At 47.5% G+C, this 18,606-nt stretch overlaps 3 non-coding genes across 3 annotated transcripts; all 3 read left to right on the forward strand.

Moving 5' to 3' along the window:
• Positions 1-408: 408 nt before the first annotated feature.
• TRNAE-UUC (transfer RNA glutamic acid (anticodon UUC)) lies at positions 409-480 on the forward strand. Its single transcript has one exon. It is a non-coding gene; the product is annotated as a tRNA-Glu (tRNA).
• Positions 481-9,936: 9,456 nt separating this feature from the next.
• TRNAN-GUU (transfer RNA asparagine (anticodon GUU)) lies at positions 9,937-10,010 on the forward strand. Its single transcript has one exon. It is a non-coding gene; the product is annotated as a tRNA-Asn (tRNA).
• A 6,294-nt stretch (positions 10,011-16,304) lies between these two features.
• Positions 16,305-16,468, forward strand: LOC129022575 (U1 spliceosomal RNA). The gene has a single exon (XR_008496475.1). It is a non-coding gene; the product is annotated as a U1 spliceosomal RNA (small nuclear RNA).
• Positions 16,469-18,606: the final 2,138 nt, after the last annotated feature.

Below are 18,606 nucleotides of genomic sequence, written 5' to 3' on the forward strand. Positions count from 1 at the left end.
TGTTGAGGGTGCTGGCGTCTGGGTCCTTTATGATGCAGCGGGTGCCCCCGTCTCACCCCGGGCGCCTCCCGTCTCCCGCCTCCTCCTGGCAACCTGGTGCGCGGCTCCGGACCTGGCGACCCACGACCGGCTGGTCACTTGCTGACGCCTCGCAAAGGCTCATCTCTAGTTCAGTGGTGAGCTGCGGCCGGGTCGCTGCAACTCGCTCCAGGACTCGGGATTCGGTGTCCCTCGCGGAGCCCTCGGTGTGTCGCCTGCAGGCTCTTTTATTGAAGGAAGCAGGGAGGGAACGGCCTTGTGAGAGACTCCAGGAGCAAAGAGCGACCCTCAAAAGGCCCAAGTCCTTCCAGAGCTCAGGGAAAGTGTCGCTTCTGGCCGAAGAAAGGAGAGAAAGCTCCTTCCCGTGTGTCCCTGGTGGTCTAGTGGCTAGGATTCGGCGCTTTCACCGCCGCGGCCCGGGTTCGATTCCCGGTCAGGGAATTGTTTTGCACTGGCCGCCCTCCCGCAGGAATCTTCCTTCACTAGGCTGTCAGCGGGCCTGCTCCAAGGGCCAGAGGCAGAACAGTCTCCACAGCGAGGGGCAAAGCCGGGCGAAGGAGGGCAAGTCCTGGTGGACCACCTCTCACCACACACCGCTCCTGTTTATCTCCGTGTCCCTCATCCGCGGAAGCGGCTTTAGAGAGCGAATGAGCGTCTCGCTCAGGTGTACACAGCCGTGCAGAGATGCCAGCCCCCGTGGAGCCGCACCCGATAAGCTCACCCTCTTTCCGTCGCCACTTCGGAGGAGCCTATCGGGCTGAGCTGCGAATAACTAAGAGAGAGGCCAAGTCGTGGCGTTTGTGCCAGCCCCGGACACGGGCACCGGCCAGTCAGCGGAGCCTCCTCACCTCCGTTGGCAGCTAACGCGCTCGTTAGGCCTTCGGAAGAGGCGACCGGAGGCGATGCCAGCGAATTTGTTAGGGGGTGAGCGGCGGGTGAGGTCCTCGAGGGCGGTCCCGTTTGCTGATTGAGCGGTAGAGGGAGGCGATGTTCGCTGACGCAACAAGGACAGCAGGTGGAGGAGGCACAGACGGAAAACTACTGCCGTGCCCTAAGCAGAAGGCAGGTGTAAAAATCAGCACTAAGACGTCAAAGCGATGGTACCACAGTGAAATCCCACGATGTCTACACTCAACCGAGCACTTGAGCACGCTCCCCCTTTTCCATTCAGTACTCCCAGGAGGGGTTCGGAAGAACCCCGAGTCCACTGTAAACTCAGGGGACAGCGGGAGCCAGGGAGGTGAAGTGCACAGAGGCAGCGGGCAGAACCGCGGGGGTGAGAGGGCGCGGTGGCTGCGGGGCGGGAGCCGCTGCTGAGAGGCGGCCTGGGTTGTCTTGTGGGGTGACCGTCGGTGGAATCTTTGGTGGAGAGTGGTTTGGAAGAATGGCGAGGGGCGGCAGTGGGGAGGGTGGTGACCCTGAGCGAGCGGCCAGGGCGAGGAGGCTGTGCTGTCCCTGCAGGCCATGTGCTCCTTTCCACTTACCTGGCAGGGGGAGACCGTGGTCACGAAGGGGGTTCTCCCAGAGTGAAGCTTCTTCATCGCACTCTAGAGTTGCTGATCCCTGTGATTTCCTCAATGTGGGAAATGGTGTTTGTGCTAGAAGAGGCTGTGCTCTTTACCTGACATAAGGGGGTTCAAGACTGACATCCCCTCACGCCCACCCGAAAACGTTTACATGGCTTCCTCGTCTCTTTTTTTTCTGTCCTAAAGTCGCCTCATCTTCACATCCCCTCATTTTTTCTTCCACACTCGAGAGTGTCTCTCTCTCTCATTAAAAGCTCCATCAAATATTTGAAATATCTCAACCAGAAAGACTGCAATAAATACATTATTTCATTCGTGGAAGCTACAGACCAGCTAGGTTGAGAGATGCTTGATATTTTCTGCTAAACGGTGAGGCATAGAGCACTTGGAAGGTTTCTCTTTGGGCCGTTGTTTGTGTACTCTTGGGTTTCCTTCTTTTCCCCAGACAGTATGGCGCTATGGGGCCAGCGGTAAACCCTGCTTTCCGGCTTTCTGGCTGCAGATAAAGGCTGCATCTGGTGCAGGAATGAAAAGCAAACCAAAAGACACGTGGGTTCGCCCCAGTGGGTCCAAGATAGAGTCTGACTGTACCAGGATTCGGATTAGAACAGGGATTGCTGCAGGCACAACGCAGACTACTAACCAGTACAGAATCCCAAGGCGCCCCACACCTACTGCCCATCGTTGTGCTTCCCCACCCCTCTTTTATTTATTTATATATATTTTTGAGAGACAGAATTTCGCTTTGTCGCCCAGGCTGGAGGGCAGTGGCACGATCTGGGCTCACTGCTACCTCCGCCTCTCAGGTTCAAGCGATCCTCCTGCCTCAGCCTCCTGAGTAGCTGAGACTACAAGCGTGCGCCACCAAGCCCAGCTAATTTTTGTATTTGTAGTAGAGACGGGCTTTCACCATGTTGGCCCGGCTGGTCTCGAACTCCTGACTTCAAGTGAGTGATCCACCCACCCCGGCCTCCCAAAGTGCTGGGATTACAGGCATGAGCCATCGCCCCTGGTCCCCCGATTTTTTTTATTAATGTAAAAACATTATGCGATTTTTACTTCTTTATTCTTGGGCGGCTACAGGTTCTTGTGATTTTCTCTCACATCTTCTCCCCGTTTCCCCCTCTCCATTCTGATACATGTCCCATCTTCTCTGCATCCAGCCGGTGCCCTCTGCACGGGCATCCTGGGCTGTCCCATTGTGTCGTCCTGGTCTCCCCTGCTTCTCCCTCCTCCTTTTCACGTTTTTCCTTTTGACTCCCCTGCCTCTTTCCCGCTCCCGCCCCACCGACCCCGTCTACTGAAGCCCAGTTGATTGGGGAGTTCGGCTTCCCTTGGGCCCTACTTGGCTCAGGCTGGGGTCGCAGATCCAGGCATTTCCAGGGGCAATGGCTTCTGAAGCAGGCGAGGGTCAACACAGGGTGAAGGCCGCCCTTCTGGCTTCAGAGTCACGCAATGCACGCGTTTCTAACGTGCAACAACACGATTAGTCGACTCCGCGTCTCCGGTTTTCTGAAGCTTTGTAGTCTGCACAGTTGTCCTGCAGAAAGCGAATGGCAACCCCTAGGGTTTAGTGATTGCTTAATCTATACAGAGATGAAAGCAAGCAATTGAGCTTCTCTCTATGGCGCAATCGGTTAGCGCGTTCTGCTGTTAACCGGAAGGTTGGTGGTTCCAGCCCACCCAGGGACGTGATTTTAAATGTTGATGGTTGTGGCCAGGTGCAGTGCCTCACGCCTGTTAATCCCAACACTTTGATAGGCCGACGTAGGGGAAGCCTCCACTGAGCTCAGAAGTTCAAGACCAGTGAGAATCCCATCTCATTAAAAACAAAAATTGCAGTTGTATCTCCTCAGACCTATCACTGTATTGAAAAGTGAAAATCTCTTCCCTTGTGTCTTGTGCATCCCATGAGGACAGAGAGAAGAAGGTCCTCCTCCAAGCTTCCTAGAAAATAAGATCTTTGCAGAACAAACTAGCTTGTATGTATGGGAAACTGAAAGTATTTGAAGAAACAAACTTCAAAAATTCTGCCTTGCTTTCCACAAAAATTAACCCATCACAGTCTGCCTTCAAGTGGCATCATACCTCTTCACATGACTCCTCTCCCTGCCTTTATGCTATTGTCATGCATTCTACTTTACACCTGTTATAAACCTTACAATCCATCTCTATTACTTTTGTTTCAAGAGTCAGGTGTGTTTTTGTTTGTTTGTTTGTTTTTGTGTTTTTTTTGTTGGTGGTGGTGTTTTTAAGATGAGTCTTACTCTATCAGACAGACTGGAGTGCAGTGGCACATTCTTGGCTCACTGCAACCTCTGGTTTCCGGGTTCGAGCGATTCTGCTGACTCAGACCCCTGAGTAGCAGAGATTACAGGCTTGGGCCACCACATCTGACTAATTTTTGAATTTTTAGTAGAGAGGAAGGTTCACCATATTGGCCAGGCTGGTCTCGAACCCCTGACCTCAAATGATCCGCCTTCCTTGGCCTCCCAAAGTGCCGGGATTACAAGCGTGAGCAATCATGCCCGGCTAAACAGTCAGAGGTTAAAATTATATATTTGTCTATGTAGATGTCATTTCTAGTGTCTTTTTCTTTTTCATCCAGATTTTCATCCGGTGTCAGTTTCCTTCTGCCTGGGGGACTCCTTTAACTTTTCTATTAGGTGTCTTAAACTTGCACTATCATTCACTGATGCTCTGTTCATTTAAAAAAAAAAAAAAATTGTTGGCCGGGTGCGGTGGCTCACGCCTGTAATCCCAGCACATTGGGAGGCCGAGGCGGGCAGATCAGGAGGTCAGGAGATCAAGACCGTCCTGGCTAACACGGTGAAACCCCATCTCTACTAAAAATACAAAAAATTAGCTGGCCGTGGTGGCGGGCGCCTGTAATCCCAGCGACTCAGCACGCTGAGACGGGAGAATGGTGTGAACCCAGGAGGTGGAGCTTGGAACCTGTCAAAAGGCATTCCTAGCCTTAAAAGAAAAGCCAGGGACATCCCTTGCCTCCAGACACTCGAACTTAGAAAAACCTTTCACCCTCTATGTGGATGAATAACAAGGGACAGCTTTGGATGTTCTAACTCAAAGGCTGAGGAATTACTTTGGACCAGTGGCTTATTTCTCTAAACAGCTAGACCAGGTGGCAGCTGGGTGACCAGGAAGCTTGAGATCAGTGGCTACGGTCACTCTATTGTTAGAAGAAACAAGTAAGTTTACCTTGGGACAACAATTAGATGTCATACCACCACACTCCCACCCCTGCCACCCCATAAAGTACAGTACAGAGGGTCCTAGAGGCAAAAGCACACCAAAGGCTAACAGGGGACCAGTTACTTAAATATCAGACCATTCTGCTTGACACCCCAGATGTTACCCTGAAAGTATGCTGATTTTTAAACCCTGCTACTCTGTTGCTGGACCTCGCGTCTCAAGAAACACATCCCCAACTCATTGACTCCTGTGTGGAAACCACGGAAGAGCTTTACTCTAGAAGGCCCAACCTTGAAGACAAGCTCTTGTCTAACCCCAATGTTGAGAGGTTTAGAGATGGAAATAGCTATATTCATGAGGGAGGAAGAAAGGAAGGTTAGCCAACAAGAAGTCATTGAGGCCAAGGGTTTACCTTCTCAGACTTCTTCTCAAAAAGCAGAATTAGCTGCTCTAATTACAGCCTTCCAACTAAGAAAAGAGTTAAGCTGGGCACGGTGGCTCACGCCTGTGATCCTAGCACTTTGGGAGGCCGAGGTGGGTGGATCACCTGAGGTTGGGAGTGCGAGACCGGCCTAGCCAACATGGCGAAAGCCCGTCTCTACCAAAAATACAAAAATTAGCCAAGTGTGGTGGTGGGTGCCTGTAATCCCAGCTACTCCAGAGGCTGGGGCATGAGAATCCCTTGAACCTGAGAGGCAGTGTTTGCAGTGAGCTGAGATCATGCCACTGCACTCCAGCCTGGGCGACAGAGCAAGACTCCGTTTCAAAAAAAGAAGAAAAAAAACCAAAAACCTCAAGAGTCAATGTGTTGACTGACTGTAAATATGGGTTCCTGGTGCTCCATGCTCATGCAGCCGTAGGGAAGGAAAGGGGACTATCAAGAGCCAAGGGATCCCCCATACAACTTTACTCAGATCTTGGAACTTTTAGATGCTGTCCAACTCCCAAAGAAATAACAATTATTCACTGCAGGGGACACCAGAAGGGAGACACTTTTATTATTAGAGGAAATTCCCTGGTGGAAAGAGCAGCTAAGGCCACAGCTAAGGAAACCCTGGTATTTCAAGCTGCTGTGCTACTACCAGGTACTCCATCCATGTCAGTGACACCATACTACACCCGTAAGGAAATTAAAGGAACTGAGTAAAAGGCTTCCAGTGAGACCCCGCTGGATGGTTGCTAGAAAAGAACAAACTCTATTCCTGAGGCTGACAAACGGGAAATTATTAAACATTTTCATGATTCCTCACATTTGGTACAGGATTTTCCATTCAAATTAGTTTCCTAAATATTCTTGGGGAAGGGACTGTTCCAAACTATAAAAAGGGTTACCACTCAGGAAGCCACCCCATATCCCAATCCCTGCTTAAACCTGTAAAACACCAAGGAACATACCGTGGCAAAGACTGGCAGACAGACTTAACCCACATGCCACCTTACAGGGGACTACAAGATTTGCTAGTATTTATAGACACTTCACCAGGTGGATAGAAGCTTTCCCCATGAGGACAGGAAAAGTATTGGAAGTGTCTAAATTCTCAAAGAAATCATTCCAAGATTTGGATTACCAAAAGGTTTACAAGGTGACAACTGACTTCCCTTCAATGCTAAGGCGACCCAGTGAGGTCATGCCTCAGCCTTACCTATCTTCACTCCTCATGGATATCTCAGTCTTCGAATAACATAGAAAGCCAATCACGACATTAGCAAAACTCTTTCAGGTTTGGGGCTTGCCTGCCCTGCGTCACAATCATTGTTTCCTCGGGTTTCCCAGGAATGTACATGTGTGAGACTGCCACCCGCTTATAGATCTGTTTCCCTGCAAGGATGCAGGAATATCTTGCCTGTGGCTTCCAGAGTTGGAGATACATGTTGTTGCACCACTGAGTGCTAACATTTGATTTTGGAATCAAGTGATGCATTCAGACTGGTTGCTTTCATTCTGTGGGATACATGTAGTGAACACATTCATGATTGAGTTTCCTGCTTTTAGCTGGAGCAAGAAAGATTTATAATTGTGATTTGTATGAAAAAATCATGGGCAAGGGAATGGGTGTAAAATAAACTTTATTGTCAGAGGTTTCTAAAGGCTCATGCTTCAAGGAAAACAGACATATGCTGAAGAGCTGATAAACTGTCTACAGCAGTGTTATTCTAACTTAATCTTGATTTCAAGTTCTTTCCATTTTCCTCCAGCTGCTGTTGACTCCAGTTATATATAGGATGGGGGAAAGGGGATTATCTATGAATCTAGGCATCACTGTCTCTTGGGCAGTTATCACATTCGCAGGCTGAAGGGATGTGATTTCTACAATCAAACTATACATTTGGAGTGCAAATCTGGAGTGGCTGTGAATCAGGAGTGCAAATCAGGAGTGCAAATCAGGAGTGGCCTGGCCAGGCCTGTCTTCAAGGCCCAGGGACAGGGCCAGGTCATCCCGACGCTTCTTGAAGCTTCTCCCGCCAGGTCGGCAGCCACCCTCCCCTTCCCTCTGACCTGCAGAGAAGCTTCAGGGGGCATTTATTCAATTTGCTAGGAGCCCACGGGCACAGGTGCGCGTGACTCTGTGGTTCCCACCGCACCCACAGCCCTCCTTGGTCCTCTCGCTGTCTGAAGCAGGCAGTAATGTTCTGGGTGAGTTTGGGTTCTGAAGACACCTAGTGAAGGAGGGACCGGTAGGGAAGGGCACTGGCCCCTTAGGTCCTTCGCAGCCAGGGATCCGAAAAAGGTCTTGAAGAAATAGAAAGGGAGAGTTGGAAGTAGATCAAAGGGAAAGAAAATCCTAGATTTCCTATCCGAAGGCACCATGAAGAGAAAGTCCGCCTCCTCTGGGCCGCGTCCTCACATCGCTGGTGAACCGAGTTCCGTTCTCCATTGGAGACCAAATCAGTTGACTTTGGCTTGACTCCTAGTGAAGAAGCCACGCTTGTCCTCCCCCGTTTAGCTCTTGATCCTGAAGCACTTGATGGTCTCTCCTGGGCTTTCGATGGATTTCAGGGATGCAACTGAGAAATTTGTTTTCAATGCACTTAATTGAAGTCAGAATATTTTAAAGTATTTTTGCAAAGAAAAACGTTTCCTTTTGTAATGAAGACATTCAGATGTGAGGAAAATCACTAGGCTCTCACAAACACAAATTCTACGTCAGCAGGTAGGTTTGACCCACAGGTTGGGCACATTTTTAGTGCACTGTTGGAACTTAAGATGAATCCAGGACATTCATGATTCATATTTTTAGTTTTTTAGTACAATTTAATATTTTAAATTTAAATACGCATTCTGAAAATTGTATAACCAGCACAAGAAACCGGCTTTATGCCATATTTACAAACATATGAAAGAAAGATGATACTTTAAATGACAATGCTTCATAAATGGCAACATTTATAAAGTACCTAGAGAAAAAAAGTTAGCCTAGAATTCTATGTAAAAATAAAATTTCAAAACTGTGAGTGAAATAAGGACATTGAAAAACATACAAAAGCTAAAAGAATTCACCAACCCACGCTACAAGAAATCTTAAGAGTCCTCCAGGCAGAAGCAAAAGGATACCAGATAAAAATGTGGACCTACACAGAGAAACGAATATTGGAAATGGCATTTAGAAATCATGTACTACACGTTTTCTTATAATTTAAATCTTTCAAAAAATATTTGACGTAATAAATAAAAGTAAGAATGAATCACAAAGCTTACAGTGCATAAAGTAAAAATACATAACACTAGGTTAAAGGCCAGAAAGGGGGGCATAATGACACTAGAAAGCAGAGTATGATAAATTAAAGATGTATCCCAGAAACCCTAAAGCAGCCTCTGAAATAAGAAAAGGGTTATAGCTAATAAAGCAACAAAGGAAAGAAAACGGAATGAAATAAAAGCTATGGAAACACTATGCTGGAACAACTACCCTCCAGGCTTCCACCCTATAGAAATACACCAGTGGCCAATGAGAGTGTACAAGAATGATGACTGCAGCATTATTTATACTCATAAAATAATAAAACCAACGTAATTTTGAAGGTATATGAAAAGGGTTTTATTTATTTAACAGACAAGACAATTGAACAAACAAACAATGGAGGCAAGTCCTTTGCCAAAAGGAACAGAGAAGGTCATGATGATGCTACTCCTGCAAGGATTTCAGGGTTCCCAGACGCCTAGTTTTCTGTCTGGTTCTTCTGGAAGATGTTATTCTTGGGAAGCAATAGGTCCTCGAGTTTGGGGCTCTTTCAGGTTCTCTCTCCATTTCCCCATTCTGCTACAATAAAAAAACAAACAAAAACAATTCCCACTTCCAGAAGATCCCGCCTGTGCCTCTGCATGCACATTTCAGGATGTCTGGATGTCTGGTCCACCGCTCCCCGTCTTCTTTCCCAGCTTTTGCTTTTCCCTTTACCTGCTCTCGCCCTACAGCCCCATGGCCGGACCACCGCCCAGCTGAGCCCCCGCGGCTCCACCGCGCACAAGGTGCGCCGGAGGCCCTGCCAGTTGCCCGCCCTGCGGGGTGCTGAGAAATCAACGCTTTGTAAAAGGAACTTCCCCATGGAAAAAAATCTGTTGATTTCCGCTCTCAGGGCTCTTCAAAGGACTAAAAGCTAAAGGCCACGATCAATTCATTCGACAAGTCCTAGTCGTGAGCCCTGGTGAGTACCAGACCCTGCTCCCCCCAGGGGACCCACGAGCGACCCTCACCACCATCCCTGCCCTGGTGGAGCCCCTGTGAGGAACACAAGATCAGAAGGTGGCAGCGGAAGCTCCTCAGCGGCCCCCACAGCGACTGGGCAGGGTGGGCACAGGCTCCTTCAATGGGTGAAGGCGGCGCAAAGAACGGGAAGAACCATCCCCGGAGCCCGCAGGGCGTTCAGCTTCCCTTGGGCCCCCAGGCGGCTCTGGCTGGGTCGCCCACATGGGAGTTTCTGGAAGCTTCTGAAGCAGGGGAGGGGCAGGGCGGGAGAAGGCAATTCGGCTGTTCTTCTGGCTCCAGAATCTCCTAACGCGCAGGTGTCCAACGTGACCGGCGCGACTCACCGCTCTAATCTCTCTGGTTTTCCAAGGCCTTGCTCAGTGGTCCTGCTGGGCGGGCCCTGAGAATAGACGGAACGGAGGAAGTTCAGTGAGTGCGCCCTTCCTATATGCCCAGTAGAGTCGGAAGCGCTTGTCTCTGTGGCGCAATCGGTTAGCGCGTTCGGCTGTTAACCGAAAGGTTGGTGGTTCAAGCCCACCCAGGGACGCTTATTGGAACTTCTGAAGCATTCACGCATTGTCAATCACTAGATAAATGGGGAAGATTTTATCTTCTCGAAGTCCCAAGCCACTAATTTCTGACAGATGCATGTCAAGAGCCCCCACCTTCCCGACCAGATTCTTAACCGGGTATCTCCTGAAATGCCGGGTTTACACCTGTGTAACTAAGGAATCCTGAAACAGAGACCTAGAAACCCACTTCTGGTGTAATAAAATTCTAATTCAGTCCCTTATACGCTTAAACGAGTAATTTACAAACCTCCATTTTTTCATATTTTAGTAGTAGGGGTCCACTATTACCTCCAGGATGAGCCTGGGTTTCCTGATTGCTCTATCAATAATGTGACCAGTGGAATCATTCATCACGATAGTGATCTTCTCCATCATTTTTGAAAACAGTATTTTTCCTCAGTTTATGCATGATTTATTTAACCCTTTTCAAAATGTTTTTGTTAGCCAGGTGTGGTGGCATGCACCTATAATCCCAGCTACTTGGGAGGCTGAGACAGGGGAATCGTATGAACTTGGCAGGTGGAGGCTGCAATGAGCTGAGATGGCACCACTACACTCCAGCCTGGGCATTACAGTGAGACTCCATCTCAAAAAAAAAAAAATGTTTTTGAGATGACGTTAGTTTCATGGTTTTAGGATCACAAAGAATGCTGCAGTCACCATTCTTGTACACATATCTTTGGTCATTGTGGAAATGTTTACACTGCAGACATTTCTGTATTGTAGAAAGCTGGATGCGCCATTGCTACATTATATTGCTTACATAATGCTTCTAATTTGAGTCCATTCTGCAAATGTATCTTTCATGGGAGCAGCACCAAATAATATTCCAATATAAATGTTTATAAGAGGAAAATGTGCAGATGTGCAGTTGAGCTGCGTGCCTCTCCATGGGGCCCATGTGCATAAAATGGTGGCATTAGCAATCATCTGAGAGTGGAGTTTGTGGCCCTCTGATGTCAAAAGCTGAGACAGAGGACATGAAAACCCTCGCTGTACGTCCTGTGTAGTCTGGCCAGAATTATTCCTAGGTCGGTGGTCTCTTATCAGGAGGGAATGCTGCTTGCTTGTTTTGTCAAAACCACAAAGGGAGGGAAAGCATCAGGCTGTTGGTTGATAACAGTAGTGAAGCAAATCTTTCCAAAGGCTAGGTTTGTTAACCCTTAGGAAAAACAATCCTAACTCTTACAAGATGGTGCCGTGCATTTCCAGGCTCTTGGTGTCCCAAAGAACTGTACATGACACACAAAGCAGCAAAGCAAAGCAAAAATTTATTAAGCACAGTAACACTCTCGGAGTGGGGAGAGTGGGCTGACCTCTGGGATGTGAGATCAGTATTAGTTTGGTGTACTTTGGGTCTTTCTATGTGTGGCTTTTTTTCTTCCCTTCACAAGGATGTCTAATCATTAGCCAGTGTTTGCCTTTTGATTGATAGGTGGGTTGTTTAGCTACTTTGGCCCTTGTGTGCTTGCACATTGCCTCCATCCCATAATTTTAAGTACATGCATGATATGCAGTCCATATGCATGAGTTTTAATGAGCTGATTATGATATGGAGTCATGTTAAGGATACTTTTTTTCTCTAATGCACATGCGTATCTCTGAGGAGCTGCCACTTTACTCGTTTGGATCTCGCTGGCCATGGCATCCTTGCTTGCTTTTTTTTTTTTTTTTTTTTGAGACAGAGTCTCATTATGTTGCCCAGGCTGGAGTGCAGTGGTGCAATCTCGGCTCACTGCAACCACTGCCTCCTGGGTTCAAGTGATGCTACTGTCTCAGCCTCCCAATTAGCTGGGAATACAGGAGTGCACCACCATGCCCAGCTAATTTTTTGTATTTTTAGTAGAGAAGGGGTTTCACCATGTTGGCCAGGCTGGTCTCAAATTCCTGACCTCAAGTTATCTGCCTGCCTTGGCCTCCCACAGTGCTGGGATTACAGGCATGAGCCACCATGCCCAGCCTTGCTTGCTTTTTTAAATCTTACCTTTTGTTTTGGCTGCTGAACTTCTGCCTTTTATCTTGCTTCTTGCTCTCTCACACCATCACCTTGCTTTTGTTTCTACTTTCACTCTCTCTGCCTTTTATCCAACTTCCAATTCCCTCTGCTGTTCTCCTGCCTTATAATGGCAGTTAGTGAGAGGAAGTTTTAAGGTGGCATGTCTAACCTCCTAGCCTGCCACATCCAGAAACCACTTTCGAGGTTTCTCTGCAGTCCTGTCAGCCAAGAGAGAGTCCATTCAGTTGGTTGTAGGGCCTAGGGCTTATTTTTATTTCTCAATCCTGACAAGATAAGGCTGGATTAATGCAGATTCTCTGCAGGTGTAAATTTCCCCTACAAAAGACAGTTTTGCAGAGTTACTTCTGTTTGCTGGCTCTCTGACAGCATCTTAAAATATGCCAAAGGAATATATTCTGGGGTAAAATATTTTTATTTCCTTCATCTATCCAGAGCTTCACCATGCTGACAGCCTCCAATCCAAGCATACCTGAAGCTTTTCTTTGTTTGTTTGTTTGTTTTTTTGAGACACAGTCTCACTCTGTCACCCAGGCTGGAGTGCAGTGGCATGATCTCGACTCACTGCAAGCTTCACCTCTCAGGTTCATGCCATTCTCCTGCCTCAGCCTCTGGAGTAGCTGGGACTCTAGGTGACTGCCACCATGCCTGGCTAATTGTTTGTAAATTTTTTAGAAGAGGTGGGGTTTCACCATGTTAGTCAGGATGGTCTTGATCTCCTGACCTTGTGACCACCCACCTGGGCCTCCCAAAGTGCTGAGATTACATGCGTGAGCCACTGTGCCCGGCCCCTGAAGCCTTTCTTTTTACAAAGCTTTCCCACCCTTGTGACTGCCTTCAAGTCTCTGCCAAAATGCAATTAACAGTGACTGACTCCCTGCTATAGCAAGCTCAGAATAAATAGCCTTTGCTTTTTTTCATTTGGTTGGTCTTTGTTTATTTGCAGAAGCTCCAATGTAGAGTTGACAAGGACTCCAATCTTTGACCAAACCTTAGTAGTTTCCTCTGAGCCCTTTTCTCTGTTACTTCTTCGCCTGCCAAGTCCAATTTTAGGAAACAATACTGTTGAGTCTAGTTTAGCAAGAGTCTTCGCAATCACCTTTGATAGCTAATCAAGTTCCTCTTAGTAATTTTCCATACACCGACTTTCTTATCTTGCCAATTGGCTATAATCTTCAACAACTCCTGCTGTATTTGAGGTTCAGCACAGTTCTCTGCTGGTCTCTCCTGCCTACTGTAGTACATACAATAAAATCTGTCTCATGTTTTTAACAAGTGTCCAGTGTAGTCACTCAGAAACTACCTTTGCAAAATTATGACAATAAGAGAAAGCTGACATGGCTGACTCCATCTTGGTTCTAGCCTCACTGGCTAGCTGTCTTTGCTCATTCCTATGCAATTACCTCCAAGCTAATTTTGGGAAAAATCGAGTTTATACTTTAAATCAGGGGTCCCCAACCTCCAGGGCCACAAGACAGGTACTGGCCCATGGCCGGTTAGGAACCCAGCCGAACAGCAGGAGGTGAGCTGCAGGCTTTCAAGCATTACCACCTGAGCTCTGCCTCTTGTCAGATCAGCATGAGCATTAGATGCTCATCAGAGCTCGTGCCCTATAGGCAACTGCTCATGTGAGTGATCCAGATTGTGCACTCCTTATGAGACTGTAACTAATGCCTGATGACCTGAGGTGGAAGAGTTTCATCTGGAAACCATCCACCACCCCCTTCCATGGAAAAAGTATCTTCCAAGAAACCAATCCCTGGTGACAAAATGGTTGGGGACAGCCAAAAAGGCTGGTTTCAATGATAACCTTCCCCAAAACTAAATTACCCCTGTAAAACTGATGAAAAATCACCAAGTTAGAAGGATGAAAGGGGCCTGATTCCTGCTAAGATGTATGCCTCGTTAAATAATTACCAGCCATTATTCCAGAAGTCACAAGATTCGCAACTTCCCCAATTACTGCTGTGAAGAACGTCACTATTGTAGAACCCAAGACTGGCCTCTTGACATGTCTTTTCAGGCTTTTGCATTTCTGACTATTGGATGGCACCATCTGGCCCGAAAATCAACCAGTCCCTTAGCCCCCACCCAGAAGCTGACTCCATGCAGAAGGGCGATTTTCCACACCCCTGTGATTTCATCCCCAACCATCAGCACCGCGCAAGCCCTAGCCCCCTCCCCAACAAACTATCTTTGAAAAACCCCTTACCTCCAAGCCTTCAGTGAGATTGGTTTGAGTAATAACTCTGTCTCCCACATGTCGTGGCTGGCCTGTGTCAATGAAACTGTTTCCTGCAGTGCCATGGTCTCCTTGAATTGATATTGTGTGTACATTGGGCAGGAAGAACCCATCAGGCAGTTACATCTGCAGGACGGTGCCAGTTCTTTCCACAAAGGCTAGTCAGATACCCAGAAAGTATTTCTCCACTACCACCTGGACAATGTGTCTCCCTGTCAATCTCCAGGGAATGGGGCCTGGATCAAGTATTTAGTATTCAGCAGTTACTACCCTGTCACCTAATCCCTCATTTTCAATATTTTGCCAAGCTTCCAGTGGCCTAACTGGCCACCACACCGCAGAATCTTCACTTTATGGTCTCCAAGGAGAACTCTCCACTCGATGTTTTGTGATTTGAGCAATGGAATAGAATCTGATACTGGTGGGCTGGGGGGGGTCCCCGGACACTGGTGGGATCTCGACCCCAGCAGTGGTGTCCAGGCTCTTGACACCATCTCGAGAACAAAGTCAAAGATGAGTCAGCAAATAGTGAAAGAAGAGATTTATTGCAAAGCAAAAAGTACACACTCAAGAAAGGGGAGCTCGGGCATACTCGAGAGAGAACAATGGGTTCTGGGGTTTCATCTTGATGGGTTTCTTTAACCAAGGAGTGGAATATTCATGAAAATTCCTGGGTAAAGGTGGAGATTTCTCGGAACCGTGGTGCCATCCATTTTTACAGCAAATATTGGTCTCAGAACTGTCATGGCACCGGTGGGTGTATGATTTAGTATGTTAATGAGCATATAATGAGGGCCTAGGTAAAACCTCCATCAAATCCAGCACCACATCGGGTCCACTCAGTCTTAGCCAGCTTGGTCCACACCCTGGATTTTCAGCGTCTTAACAGCCCATAGCCTCAAGTCATGTAAATCTGCTGCCTAGAATTTGTTATCCTGTGACCACCCGGTAGTATTCCTGTCTCAAATCTACTTGTAAATATTCAAATGGTCATTGACTTGGGCATTCCAACTTTGCTTACTTCACAGGGTTTCCTGCGTAATATATAAGAAAGGATGATCCAGACATTTGTTAAACTTCTCAAATAAGATGTATCCCAGGTATTTGTGTCAAATTTGGATGATTTTGGTTTTGTCTTTGCAGAATATAAAAAACTAACATGAGGTAAGCACTAAGGTGTGGAGATGGCTGTGCAAGAGATGACAAATTCCAACACCATGCTTGAGAGTGTCCAATCATCTCTTCTGGGGCAGCATATTTTTCTACAATACTGAATTTGGAAAAAAAAAAAAACCAACAACATCAAAAAAAAAAACAAACCTACAAGATTCATGAAACTGGACAACTGTCTTTATAAGATTACCAGTGATAAAACCAGTAAGGAAGGCTGGTTTGCAGTCATCTGAGCAGCCTCTTCACTTTCATAAATATGGTTTCTCTCTGATATTAAACGGCTTCCAATTGCAAGTGGAATGCTACATCACAAGGATAAGGATGCGAAGAGAACCGGTTTCTTCTGTAATCTGAAACACTCTAGTTTGAGAATTAATAAGCCATTCTTTGAAGAAGGGTGCCCCCCAGCTCCATGTGGCCTCCGAAAGGTTGCTTCTCAACACATGCTAAAGACCAGCTTCTTTGGGAGAGAGCAGATGCGGGGGAGAAAGAGAAAAAGGGAGAGGCAGACGTCATTTCCCCCTTGCCGGCTCTGGCAGCGGATTGGTCGGTTGAGTGGCAAAAAGGCAGACGGGGACTGGGCAAAGCACTGTCGGTGACATCACGGATAGGGCGACTTCTATGTAGATGAGGCAGCGCAGGGGCTGCTGCTTCGCCACTTGCTGCTTCGCCACGAAGGAGTTCCCGTGCCGTGGGAACGGGTTTAGGACCGCTGATCAGAACTGAGAATCCCAGCTATGTCTGAGGGCTGGCAAGGGCTCGGGAGTGCGCAGGGGAAGTGACCGTGTGTGTAAAGAGCGAGGCGTATGAGGCTGTGGCGGGGCAGAGGCAGAAGATCTCATACTTACCTGGCAGGGGAGATACCATGATCACGAAGGTGGTTTTCCCAGGGCGAGGCTTATCCATTGCACTCCGGATGTGCTGACCCCTGCGATTTCCCCAAATGTGGGAAACTCGACTGCATAATTTGTGGTAGTGGGGGACTGCGTTCGCGCTTTCCCCTGACTTTATATAGTTTGAAAAACAGACTGTACGTTCAGAGTGATTTTTTCTTTTGTTTGTACCTTGGTTAGCGTTTTAGACTTAAGCGTTAATCCTACAGTGGAAAGCAGGGGGATAGAAAGTAACAGGTATCCTATCCGCGATAGGATAAAAAGCTATCATCAGCCTTATTGGCGTTGTAACATAAGCTAACTAGGGTGAAGATCTCTCAGCTCTTCGCTTTCTTACCGGGGCTGCTTTTTGCGGGGATTGGTCCGCGTTCTCCAGTCTCTTCGTTTCTCACGCTCTGTGAAAATCTTCGTGTTTTTTCCTACCCCCCAAGTCACCTCTTACACAGCTTCTGCTTCCAAGTGCAGCCCCCACAGGGGATTGGTCCGCGTTCTCCAGTCTCTTGCTTTCTCACGCTCTGTGACAATCTTCGTGTTTTTTCCTACCCCCCAAGTCACCTCTTACACAGCTTCTGCTTCCAAGCACAGCCCCCACAGGAGATTGTAGGATTTCTGTGCTAGCGGGGAATGTGTTCTCACCTCTTAGAGCCAGGTAGAAACTATTCAGTAGGGCGCTGTTCTCTGGGAAGAAAGCAGGGCCTTTGGGGCTCTCAGTGTCCCCGTTGGGTTGTAGACATAACAGGTTTACTTTGCGTAGGGAAAAGGCTCTACCCGCCCCCAGGTGCCCTAGCGCATATTCCTCGAGGCCCGCACGTCAGAACCGCCGTCTGACCTGTCTTGGCCGAAATGCGCTGCGATCCTCCTTCAGATAGAAGGAGGGAAGTTTTATGAGGAGCCAGGTCCAGTTTCCCTACTTACTATCTCCTGCCGTTTACGTATCTAGTCTTTTTTCAGACTTTATTTAAGCGACAGCATCATGTTTGATGGCTCTCTCCCACATCCTACATCCATTACCAGGCAACTTTCTAGATAGCACCCCGACCCATCCTTCCCACCCCCAAGCAGCCCTTTCCTATTTCTGGGGCCAGTGTCCTCCCCCGTCCCTCTTTCTTCAGGCCCTCGCTTATCACCTTCATGGACAGAAAATACTCAGCTCTCTCATAACCTGTGGTTTATGCCTGACGCGCGTCAGTGCCCTGGCAAATTCCTTAATACCCCTTCTCAAATAGCACTGTAAATGCATCTCTTTTTAACTCCCAGAATTATCTAATTGGTTTTGTCCCTGAACTACATGAATACTAGTATTCCACTACAGAAGAAAACCCCAGGCCTAGCGATGGCGGTTCTGGGCGTTGTGCCAGCCTCTCCCAGGGTATGTTTTCTGACCTCACATACTTTTGATCAACTGAGGTCAGGAGTTCGAGACCAGCCTGACCAACATGGTGAAACTCTGTCTCTACTAAAAATACAAAAAAAAAAAAAAAAAAAAAAGAAAGAAATTGCGGGGCGCGGTGATGAGTGTCTGTAATCCCAACTACTCGGGAGGCTGAGGCAGGAGAATGGCTTGAACCCAGGAGCCGGAGGTTACAGTGAGCCGAGATCACGCCATTGCACCCCAGCCCGGGCAACAGAGCGAGACTCTGTCTCAAAAAAGGAAAAAAAATTAGTCCATCTGAGACATATTTTGGAGACAGTAGAATCCTGCGTCCAACAGGCACTTGGTGCAGATCTGCAGCCATTGAGCTATTGCCTCATGTTCCCTATGTTCTATTAAGTATCATGAGCAGAAATTGAGCTCTTTGGCTTTTACCCACTGAGTATGGCTATAGGACAGGTCGCTCTCTGTCTCTCTTTCTCTCTCATTATTTGCATGGTTATTTTTTGCCATCAGTGTGGGTTTTTGGTTTTGAGGTTATGAAGTGAATTTCTGGGGACAATCTCTGTTGGGTCGTGTTGACAAGGATCCAGTCCCTGTTTGGTGATACATGACAACTAATCTGGTCTGTGAGTCTTCTTTATTGTCTATTTATTGTCCTGAGATAATGGTATTTCGTGATATTTGAGACTGCAGCAATGATAGGTTGTTCAGATCTTGTCTTTCCAATGTTTGGTAAAAATTTTATGGCCCCAATAGTTGTCAATATCTGCAAGAGTGGCATCTCTATTACAAGAGTGATCTTACTACTCAATGTCCCCCCTCCCACCAAACTTCCTTCCATAGGAGCTCTTGGCTTTAACAAACTTAATATATC

This window comes from Pongo pygmaeus, chromosome 1 (assembly GCF_028885625.2).
Source record: "Pongo pygmaeus isolate AG05252 chromosome 1, NHGRI_mPonPyg2-v2.0_pri, whole genome shotgun sequence".
NCBI lineage: Eukaryota > Metazoa > Chordata > Mammalia > Primates > Hominidae > Pongo > Pongo pygmaeus.